Source organism: Paroedura picta, chromosome 6 (genome assembly GCF_049243985.1).
Source record: "Paroedura picta isolate Pp20150507F chromosome 6, Ppicta_v3.0, whole genome shotgun sequence".
In the NCBI taxonomy this organism is placed as follows: domain Eukaryota; kingdom Metazoa; phylum Chordata; class Lepidosauria; order Squamata; family Gekkonidae; genus Paroedura; species Paroedura picta.
Window position 1 is genome coordinate 121,556,248 of NC_135374.1, and position 11,412 is coordinate 121,567,659.

The 11,412-nt window shown below is 47.9% G+C and overlaps 1 non-coding gene across 1 annotated transcript; it reads right to left on the reverse strand.

The window, feature by feature from the left end:
• Nucleotides 1-3,951: 3,951 nt before the first annotated feature.
• On the reverse strand, nt 3,952-4,056 carry LOC143840852 (U6 spliceosomal RNA). The gene has a single exon (XR_013232446.1). It is a non-coding gene; the product is annotated as a U6 spliceosomal RNA (small nuclear RNA).
• Between the last annotated feature and the right edge of the window lie 7,356 nt (nt 4,057-11,412).

The window sequence follows — 11,412 nt, forward strand, 5'->3', positions numbered from 1 at the left end:
GCCCGAAGCATGGGCAACAAGAAGGAAGAGCTGGAACTTCTCATGCTGATGGAAAGGTATGATCTAGTGGGCATCACAGAAACTTGGTGGAATGATTCTCATGACTGGAATGTAATGGTGGATGGATATGAACTGTTCAGAAAAAACAGAATAGATCGAAGAGGTGGAGGAGTGGCACTGTATGTGAGGAAAGGGCTTACCTGTCAGGAAATTCTAGTGAAGGAGAGCATATCTACAGTGGAAAGCATCTGGGTGAAAATAAGCAAGGGGAAAACAAACAGTGTGGTGGTTGGTGTCTGCTACCGACCGCCTGACCAACAAGAGGGTGTGGATGCTGCACTTTGTGAGCAGCTTGAGAAAATATCCAAGTGGCAGGACCTTGTCATCATGGGTGACTTCAGTTTCGCAGATGTGTGCTGGAAAACAAACTCTGTGAAGCGTCCTCAGTCATGCAACTTTCTGACCTGCCTGGCTGACAATTTCATTTATCAAATGGTAGATGAACCCACAAGAGGTTCAGCCATACTGGACTTAATATTGACCAACAGACAAGAGTTGGTGGATGAGGTGAAGGAGGTGGGGACCCTAGGGGGAAGTGACTATGTCCTCATAGAATTCCTTTTGAGATGGGGAGCCAAGGAAGCTTGTAGCCAGACGCGGATGTTGGATTTTCGTAGGGCAAACTTTAATAAACTCAGAGACATTTATGAGTTTCATACCATGGATGAGAATTCTGGAAGGGAAGGGAGCATGTGAAGGGTGGGCGCTACTCAAACAGGAGCTATTGCATGCTCAATCAATGACTATCCCAGAAAGACGAAAACACTGCAGGAGCTCTAAGAAGCCTATTTGGATGAACAGAGAACTTCAAGAGGAACTATGAAAGAAAAGGAAAATGTTCAGGAAATGGAGGGAAGGACAGAGCTCTAAAGAAGAGTACCTACAGGTTACTAGGCACTGTAGATTAATCATCAGAAAGGCCAATGCTGAGAGTGAGCTAAGATTGGCCAGGGAAGCCCATTGTAACAAGAAAAGATTTTTCAGTTATGTGAGGAGCAAACGTAAAGTAAAGGAGGCAATAGGCCCACTGTTGGATGCGGATGGACAAACTCTAATGGAAGATGCAGAGACAGCAGAAAGGAGTAGTGCCTCTTTTACAACTGTTTTTTCCCCCACAGGTCAAAGGGCTTAGGCACATCTAGAGATGGCAGTAGCCAAAGGATAGTGTCTGGGTGGCAGGTTAACATGGATAGAGAGGTTGTCGAGAGGCATTTAGCTGCACTAAAGGTAAAGGTAAAGGTATCCCCTGTGCAAGCACCGAGTCATGTCTGACCCTTGGGGTGACGCCCTCTAGCGTTTTCATGGCAGACTCAATACGGGGTGGTTTGCCATTGCCTTCCCCAGTCATTACCGTTTACCCCCCAGCAAGCTGGGTACTCATTTTACCAACCTCGGAAGGATGGAAGGCTGAGTCAACTTTGAGCCGGCTGCTGGGATCGAACTCCCAGCCTCATGGGCAAAGCTTTCAGGTGGCTGCCTTACCACTCTGCGCCACAAGAGGCTCTTTAGCTGCACTGGATGAGTTCAAATCCCCTGGGCCGGATGAAATGCACCCGAGAGTACTCAAAGAACTTTCCAGAGAACTTGCACAGCCCTTGTCCATCATCTTCAGGACCTCTTTAAGGACTGGAGATGTCCCAGAAGGCTGGAAGAGAGCAAACATTATTCCGATCTTCAAAAAAGGGAGGAAGGATGACCCGGGAAACTACAGACCAGTGAGTCTGACCTCTGTTGTGGGGAAGATAATGGAGCAGATATTAAAGGGAGCGATCTGCAAACATCTGGAGGACAATTTGGTGATCCAAGGAAGTCAGCATGGATTTGTCTCCAACAGGTCCTGCCAGACCAACCTGGTTTCCTTTTTTGACCAAGTAACAGGTTTGCTGGATCGGGGAAATTCGGTTGATGTCATTTACTTGGATTTTAGTAAAGCTTTTGACAAGGTTCCCCATGATGTTCTGATGGATAAGTTGAAGGACTGCAATCTGGATTTTCAGATAGTTAGGTGGATAGGGAATTGGTTAGAGAACCGCACTCAAAGAGTTGTTGTCAGTAGTGTTTCGTCAGACTGGAGGGAGGTGAATAGCAGGGTACCTGAGGGCTCGGTGCTCGGCCCGGTACTTTTTAACATATTTATTAATGATCTAGATGAGGGGGTGGAGGGACTACTCATCAAGTTTGCAGATGATACCAAATTGGGAGGACTGGCAAATACTCCGGAAGATAGAGACAGAGTTCAATGAGACCTGAACACAATGGAAATATGGGCAAATGAGAACAAGATGCAATTTAATAAAGATAAGTGTAAAGTTCTGCATCTGGGTCAGAAAAATGAAAAGCATGCCTACTGGATGGGGGATACACTTCTAAGTAACACAGTGTGTGAACAAGACCTTGGGGTACTTGTGGATTGTAAACTAAACATGAGCATGCAGTGTGATGCAGCGGTAAAAAAGGCAAATGCCATTTTGGGCTGTATCAACAGGGGCATCACATCAAAATCACAAGATGTCATAGTCCCATTGTATATGGCATTGGTCAGACCACTCCTGGAGTAATGTGTGCAGTTCTGGAGGCCTCACTTCAAGAAGGACTTAGATAAAATTGAAAGGGTACAGAGGAGAGCGATGAAGATGATCTGGGGCCAAGGGACCAAGCCCTATGAAGATAGGTTGAGGGACTTGGGAATGTTCAGCCTGGAGAAACAGAGGTTGAGAGGGGACATGAAAGCCCTCTTTAAGTATTTGAAAGGTTGTCACTTGGAGCCTCTTGTGGCGCAGAGTTGTAAGGCAGCCGTCTGAAAGCTTTCCCCATGAGGCTGGGAGTTCAATCCCAGCAGCCAGCTCAAGGTCTACTCAGCCTTCCATCCTTCCAAGGTCGGTAAAATGAGTACTCAGCTTGCTCGGGGGTAAACGGTAATGACTGGGGAAGGCACTGGCAAACCACCCCGTATTGAGTCTGCCATGAAAACGCTAGAGGGCGTCACCCCAAGGGTCAGACAGACATGACTCGGTGCTTGCACAGGGGATACCTTTACCTTTACACTTGGAGGAGGGCAGGATGCTGCTTCTATTGGCTGCAGAGGAGAGGACACGCAGTAATGGGTTTAAACTACAAGTACAATGATATAGGCTAGATATTAAGAAAAATGTTTTCACAGTCAGAGTAGTTCAGCAGTAGAATAGGCTGCCTAAGGAGGTGGTGAACTCCCCCTCACTGGCAGTCTTCAAGCAAAGGTTGGATGCACACTTTTCTTGGATGCTTTAGGATGCTTTGGGCTGATTCTGCGCTGAGCAGGGGATTGGACTAGATGGCCTGTGTGGCCCCTTCCAACTCTATGATTATATGATTCTATGACTAGTGGTGCCATCTGCTGTCAGAAAATATCTTGACCAAAGAGAGCAGTTCAGAGCAGTTTAGCCCAGCCTAGTTGACCATCTAGATGAAAAGGACCGTGGGATGAGTTCTGTAGCTTAGGTTGCTGGTGGGGACGTCCCAGGAGAACCTTCCTTGGGGAAGTGATCCCCAAACATTAGACAGCTCATTGGGTTGTGTGTAGGGCTTAGGTGTAGGGTGGGGCAGAAGGGTGGGAGGGTGGAAGCTAGTTAGAGCTAATAGTTAGGCTAGTTAGTCTGTATTTGTGGCTAGTTGTCTTTTCAGGGAGATGTGACAGTCGGAGAGATGAGGGGAGGGACCAGTCATCCTGAGCCAAGGGAGATATTGGGGTGGGAGGGGACTGGTCAAGAGAAGCCCCATGGGTGTCAAGGCCTGGCAGGGTCCTGGTCAGAAGGATCTCATGACAGGCTCCATCCCCTTCACGGAGCAGGAGGTAGACCTGGTGTCCATGACCAAGACCAAGTAAAAAATCTTTTCTTCCTATGATGCTTTATTGTAGGATCCAACCACTTCACGAATTCGCGTGGGAACCTTGCGCTGGGACCATGCTAATCTTCTCTGTATCAGTCCAATTTTAGTATATGTGCTGCCGAAGTGAGCCGATAGTGGTTGGATCCACTATCATAGAAAGAAGAGACTTTTTACTTTTATTTTCTTTATTCTGTATAAATTTGAAAATATTGCTAGTAGCCTTGGGATGGGGGGGGGCAACAATTGGCCCCTTGGCCCTGGACTGACAAGCGGATAGGCGCTTTGCACCTTCCGATGGGCCCCTCTGCTTGTCAGTCTTGGGCCAAGGGGCCAATCAGGAAGCGCACGCAGCCAGGGGCTAAGGGACCAATCCGATTGGGCCTTCACCAGGACAGACCAGAATTCCATCCAGTCACGGGGCACAAAGCACCTCCCGACCCGCCCACCCAGGCCAGCAAAGGGCAATCTGGAGACATCGCTGCCAGTCTGCTCCTGACCACCACAGGGAGAGGAGGTCAGTAGGGCTGCCAAGGGGGATGAGAACACAGGCTGCGCCAGCCCTTTGTGCCCCAAGGCTGTTCTAACTGTCATGTCCAACTGTAAATTGCCTCAGAACCCTGACAGGGCTGGCAGGAGGCTGGAGAGTGCCCTCCCCCCTCCCTTCAGGCCTGCTGGGAAGGAACCTCTGACAGCCCCTGACTGAGGGGAGGGAGGTGTTTTCAAGAGCAATGCAGGGGAGTCTGAAGTCATGGGTTTGGGCATTCCTTTTAAGGGGGGAGCTTTCCCCTTCTGCCAAACAGTTGGCTGACAGGGAGGCCAAACAGCCAAGCAACTCTCTGCAGATTTGAGACCTATCACACAGGGTTGTTGTGCAGATGAAACTGGAAGCTGTTGCAGATGTTCTTTTGCCTCCAGTTTCATTTTTACAACAATCCTGTGCAGTAGGCCTCAATTGATTCAACACAACAACCTGCGTGGGAGACACTTCTTCTCCTCAACAGTGTCCATTCTCCATAGGAGCCCTTTCTGCCTGGGCAGCTGATCTTTATATGCTGCAGATGAGCTGTAATTCCAGGAGCTCTCCCGGCCCCACCTGGAGGTTTGCTACCCCTGGGTTGGAGATATTCCTGGAGGTTTGGAGGAGGGCCTTAAAATTGTACAATGCCTCAGAGTCTGGCCTCCAAAGTAGCCATTTTTGCCTGCAGAGCTGATCATTATAATGAGCAGCGATCTAGAGAGGATGGTAGAGGCTCACAGACTGTGGTTGGGGTGGAGTGGTTGTGGGCTATGGGCTTTGGCCAGCCCTTACCAGCAACTGTTTGTATTTTGGGGTGCAGAGAGACAGACAGACCAATATCAATCCTGCAAGTCTGGAAAGTTCAGGAACATCTAAATAAAGAATATTTACAGCCTGAAACTGTAAATAGTGAACAAGTAAATGGCTGGAGAGACATGGGTACTAAAGTGACTTTTTTCAAGCTTGGCCTGGTAAATAAAAACTCCTATGAACTCAAAGACATAAGTGGCCCAGAATTTCAAGTGCAGTTAGCTTTACAGGAAAGTAGACAGTGAGACTTTGGGGGGAAACCTGGTGATCCACCTTTATTAGGCAATGACTTGGCCTTGCAGACAACAACAGGGACTGCAGTTGCCAGCAGTAGGTCATAGGCTTCAGAAGGGCAGACATCACCAGCCAAGCAACCAAGTGGATCCTGGGGCCATGTGTATTCATTTTGAAGGGGTGCATGAGAGGGGGGAAAGCTTTCCCTTCAGCCTAACTGCCTAGAGATGAGCTTTACTTCCAGGGGATTCTCGGACCCCACCTGGAGGCTACAGAGTCACCCCTCCAAAGTAGCCATTTTTGCCTGCAGAGCTGGTCTGGAGATGAGCAGCAATTCCAGCCCCCACCTGGAGGTGGCTATCCCTGGTCTGAATATATTCCTTGAAGTCTGAAAGTGGGGCCTCAAAAGTGTGTAATGCCCCCACAGCTACCTAGCACTCCCTGACATATTTTAGGTCAAGAAAACATTGCAGAGAGGAGGTAAGGTTGCCAGATTTGTGTAGATTCATCTTCTGGAATTCCACACTACCTAGGTGTGCATAAACCTGACTAAGGTCAAGACTGCTGTGCACAGAAGGACCTCATCTTTGGGTTGCCATCTTCCAAGTGAGGCTCTCTACCCCACCACCCTCATGGAGAGTCTGTTATGGGGAGAGGAAGGGAAGGTGATTGGAAACTTTGAGACACCTGAAGCCTGCTGGATCACTGAGGCCCATTCCCAGGCCCATTCTCAGACCTCTCACAGCCCCACATCCCTCACAGGTTGTCTATTGTGGGGGGATGAAGGGAAAAGGTATTTGTTTGAGACTCCTTTGGATAGTAAACAGCAGGGTACAAAAATCCAACTTTTCTTCTTCTAAGGAGCAGCCATGAAAGAAGCATTTGTCCACATAACATTTTATCAACAGTAAAAAAAATGGAGACAAAAGAAGCAGGGTAGACACCTGTGTACTGTGACTACCCCAAGTGTATTAGGGCAGGGGGACAAGATGCTGAATGCAGAACTGGGAGGAATTGGTTGCCATGTAATTTCCCCCGAAGAAGAGTCTACAGTCTGATTTCCCCTTCACGTATCTGAAGACATGGCTCTGGAAAGCTCATCTGTAACCACTGTGCCACAATTCCCAAAGGTCAGTCTTCTCCCATACTCAACAAACATTCCACACCACAGGTTATTGACACCCATATCTCCACAACCATGCCCTCATTTGTCACCACGCCACCACAACCTCCCACACAACACACATTCAACCCCATGCCCTTACAGACTGTACAACTCCTCCCCTTTCTCTTCCCACTGCCAAGCTCTAGCGCCCGTTGTATTCCAGGATACAACGGGCTTTGCCTCTAGTAGCTGGTATAAAATGTGCCTTCTAGGAACATCTTGGAGGACTTATATTCAGCAAGTGCTGAAGCAGCTGCATTGTTTGCCAGTGGTGTTCTAAGGGCCTAGAAGAGCCACATCGGCTTCCAGGAGCTAAAATACTTCAGATTCCTAATCAGAAAAGGGCAGATATGGTCCCTGCTGGACAACCCTCCAGAATTGCCTTCGCCCCATAAGTAAGATGTCTATTAGACTTAATCAGATACTATAGTTCCTTGATTGTTCACTATGCCACCTTGGGATGTCTGTTGACAGTCTTCAATGCACAGAACTCAACAAGACCACGTGGGAGCCCACCAACCATGCCAAGTCATCTGGGGATTTGCTGCTTAAGTGCCAGCAGGTTTCTTTGTGACAAGCTCTGCCTCTTGAGGCTTTATGAGAAACCTCAATTTCTAAATAAGTAAACACATGAAAGTTTCTTTAAGAAAAAGAAAGCATCTACATTGAAGGCATAGTCAGGACTGAGTTACAAAGCATAGGGCAGACAATATAGAGGCTCTTCCCCCTCCCATGGGAACTCGAACCAGGCACAGTTCATAGAAGTCAAAATATAGAGATAATCATTTGGCTGTCAAGGAACAGGAAGGTCTGAGAACTACAGAACACTAAGGAAAGGGGGGAGGAATGTGAAAGGAGGCTAAGGAGGCATAAGACATAGTGGCAGGAAATCGACCTTGGAGTGTCAAGCAAGTGCATCTGTGTTACATGACAACAAAAGGCCAGGCTAGATAAACACTGTACCTGGAGTACTGTGTGCAGTTCTGGAGGCCTCACTTCAAGAAGGACGTAGATAAAATTGAAAGGGTACAGAGGAGAGCGACGAGGATGATCTGGGGCCAGGCTGCCTAAGGAGGTGGTGAGCTCCCCCTCACTGGCAGTCTTCAAACAAAGGTTGGATACACACTTTTCTTGGATGCTTTAGGATGCTTAGGGCTGATCCTGCATTGAGCAGGGGGTTGGACTAGATGGCCTTTATGGCCCCTTCCAAACTCTATGATTCTAAGATTCTATGATTCTATAGCAAGCAACAGAATAAAGCAGAATAAAGCAGAATAAAATCATGGCAGAAACCTGGGGATTCTGACAGGCTTGGCATCAGTCTGGGCTCTTTCCTCACCTCTCTTCTCTCAGTAAGGTGCGCTCCCTCTCCCTCTCCCTCTCCCTCTCCCTCTCCCTCTCCCTCTCCCTCTCCCTCTCCCTCTCCCTCTCCCTCTCCCTCTCCCTCTCGGGTGGCGGCTTCTCCATTCTCTCCTTGTCTTCTCTCACTTCTTTAGCTGTCTCCTGTTCACCATCCCTGTGTCCTCCTCCTGCCAATGATGGGCCTAGAGGGGTGGGGAGGGCCCACAGGTGGGCATGTACAGAGCTTTGTTTCCCAACCATATTCTGCATGATTGCACCACTTCTGGGGTTTCTCAAAGCCTGAAGAGTATTTCAGGGTTTCTCAGTGGTAAAAAAGATGAGAAAGACTGACATAGGTGAAAGTAATGAGCAAACTGCAGATGTTGCATGGCTCTGTGGCATAACAGAGTGAAAGATGGAGCCTTGGGTCAGGCTGATGCAAGAGAGCCTCTGAGCTTGTTCACGCACCCTGTGTGTCTCCCATCCAATAAACATGCTTCTCCTTTTTGTGACCCAAAAGTAGAACTCTACATTTGTTCTTTTGAATTGCATCTTGTTCTCATTTGCCCACTGTTCCAGCGTGTTCAGCGTGCTTGAAGACTGCCAGTGAGGGGGAACTCACCACCTCCTTAGGCAGCCTATTCCACTGCTGAACTACTCTGACTGTGAAAAGTTTTTTCCTGATATCTAACCTATATCGTTGTACTTGTAGTTTAAACCCATTACCGCATGTCCTGTCCTCTGCAGCCAACAGAAACAGCATCCTGCTCTCCTCCAAGTGACAACCTTTCAAATACTTAAAGAGGGCTATCATGTCCCCTCTCAACCTCCTTTTCTCCAGGCTGAACATTCCCAAGTCCCTCAACCTATCTTTATAGGCCTTGGTCCCTTGGCCCCAGATCATCTTCTGTACCCTTTCTCTCCTCTGTACCCTTTCAATTTTATCTACGTCCTTCTTGAAGTGAGGCCTCCAGAACTGCACACAGTACTCCAGGTGTGGTCTGACCAGTGCCGTATACAATGGGACTATGACATCTTGTGATTTTGATGTGATGCCCCTGTTGATACAGCCCAAAATGGCATTTGCCTTTTTTACCGCTGCATCACACTGCCAGCTCATGTTTACAATCCACAAGTATCCCCAAGGTCTCGTTCACACACAGAAGCGTATCCCCCATCCAGTAGGCATGCTTTTCATTTTTCTGACCCAGATGCAGAACTTTACACTTATCTTTATTAAATTGCATCTTGTTCTCATTTGCCCATTTTTCCATTGTGTTAATTCCTGTGGAATATGATTATAATCTGATTATATCTTTGGCAGATTGTGCTTGAAAACACAGTTCCAAGGGCCCATGAATTTCATAGCGTAAACACAGTCCAGTGACACATAACTCCTTTTTCAGCCCAGCTACTTTTCTAGGCAGATTTGCCATAACAGTCAGAGCGGGGCGGGGAGGGGGGGAACTAACAAAAAAGATGGTTCATTTACAAATGTAATTTCAATTGAAGATAGTTTTCCAATCTTCTTTCATTTGAGCCACAATTGAACTTCTTCTCCTTTTTGATGGCATGATTAGACATTGTGAGAGCTGTTGAAGATTAGTCAAGCACAGAGAGAGTAAATTGGGAAGGATGTTTGATCAGCGCACGTCACAATATATGAAAGCAGATGTGGATGCTCTGAGCTGTTCGCTCAAATTACGGTTATGGAATAATTTAGCCCTTTTGATTCTCACAGATTACTGCTTCCACTGATCATGCTGTCAAAATCAAAGTGAGCACTTCATTCCGCTTTTATTCATGCCAGATCTATTTTGCTTTCATAATGAGCCGATATTACTGCTGCACAAAGAGGATAAAGACATTCGCAGTGATAGATAGGCGAGAGATTAAATGGGATCTTTATGACTTCTTCAGCCATCAGTTTTGACTGTGCGATAAGACGAGTCGAGTTGGGTGCTGATTTGTTCTTTATTGGAGCCAATATTAGCATGGGCTTGCCGGAGCACGGGCTGATGAAATCCATTTAAGGTGGAATGCTTTAGACTCCAGAGAACTCCTCGTTCCTCGGCAAACCTGTGCATAGGGCACGTTTAATCACTGGCCTGCCTCACATTCAGCAGAAGGAATTACAATCTTACAATTATACTTTCATCCTCGGATGTTTAGGTACTTGAGGACTTCACCAAGGACTATTAATTTTCAAGCAGAAACTTCTATAGATATCGGAACAATTAGACGTTTGATGCTTATCAGTCGAGAAAGAAACTTACATTTTAATTTCTTATTTATTTACTTTATATCCTGCCTTTCACCCCAATAGGGATCCAAATTGGCTTACCTTGTTGTCCCTTGCTCCTTTTAATCCTCATGACAGCCCTACAAGGTAGGCTTGGCTAAGAGGGTGTCACTGGGTCACCTATACCAATTCCGTACCAGCAGCACCACTCTGGACCACCACTGGTGCATTGCAGTGGGGGAGCATGCACTGCCACTTCCTGTATCCCCCTGGGGGGGCTATTTAAGTGGTGCACCCATGGGAGGGAGGTGTGTGTGGGTTATTTGCACAACGCAATCCTGCCTCTGTGCAAATAATAAAAAAAGCCCCATTTGGCCCTGCAGCACTGCAAAGCGCCACGGAGCCCACTGGGGCATTTTTTAGTCCCTTCTGGGATGGTGCAGGAAGGGGAGGAACCAGGTCTGGAGTGCCCGGCTCTTCCCCGTCCTCATGGATAGGCGCTGTTGGCCCCCGCAGCACACCGGGGAATGCAGAAACATCTACGTTCCCTTCCCATGGGGCAACGGGGGGTCTAAAGCAAGCCTGGTCTGGGAAGGGGCTGGGCAAGTGCTGACATCATGTGGCTGTGGGGATTAGCCCCACATGGGGGCTCGCCTGCCATTTTCCACCCATGTGGAATCATTCCCAGCAAGCCTCGAGGTTTCCCAGATTTGAGTCTGACACTTTAACCACTGCACCAAGCCAGCTCTCTGGATCTTCCTGTTTCTTTTACTAAGTTGGGACACTCAAAGCAGAACGGGGTGGCTTTGCAAACCTTCTTCTCAATTCTGTGGGCCAAACTGGACCAGCTGGCTCTTGGCCCTGAGGCTTGCTTTCCATCCCCATAGATACTGGCATCATGGTGGCAGTTCATGGGCCCCTTGGCCAGTCAAGGGGGCTTTTCGGGGTAGCAGCTGTCCACCCAAAGCACGTGGGAAACAACTTTTTAAAGGAAGGATGTACTGGAAAGAAATGTATGAGGAGAGGAGAGCTTACGGTTTATTAGAAAAGGGGGGGGGGGTTTGAGCTACTGCAAGAGCAGTTTCTTGGGCGCCTGCTTGGACAAGCATGAATGAAAGAGTTTTCCTTTGTAGTTCATCTGAAAAATCTCATAATATGCGGCCTCTGAACATGCTT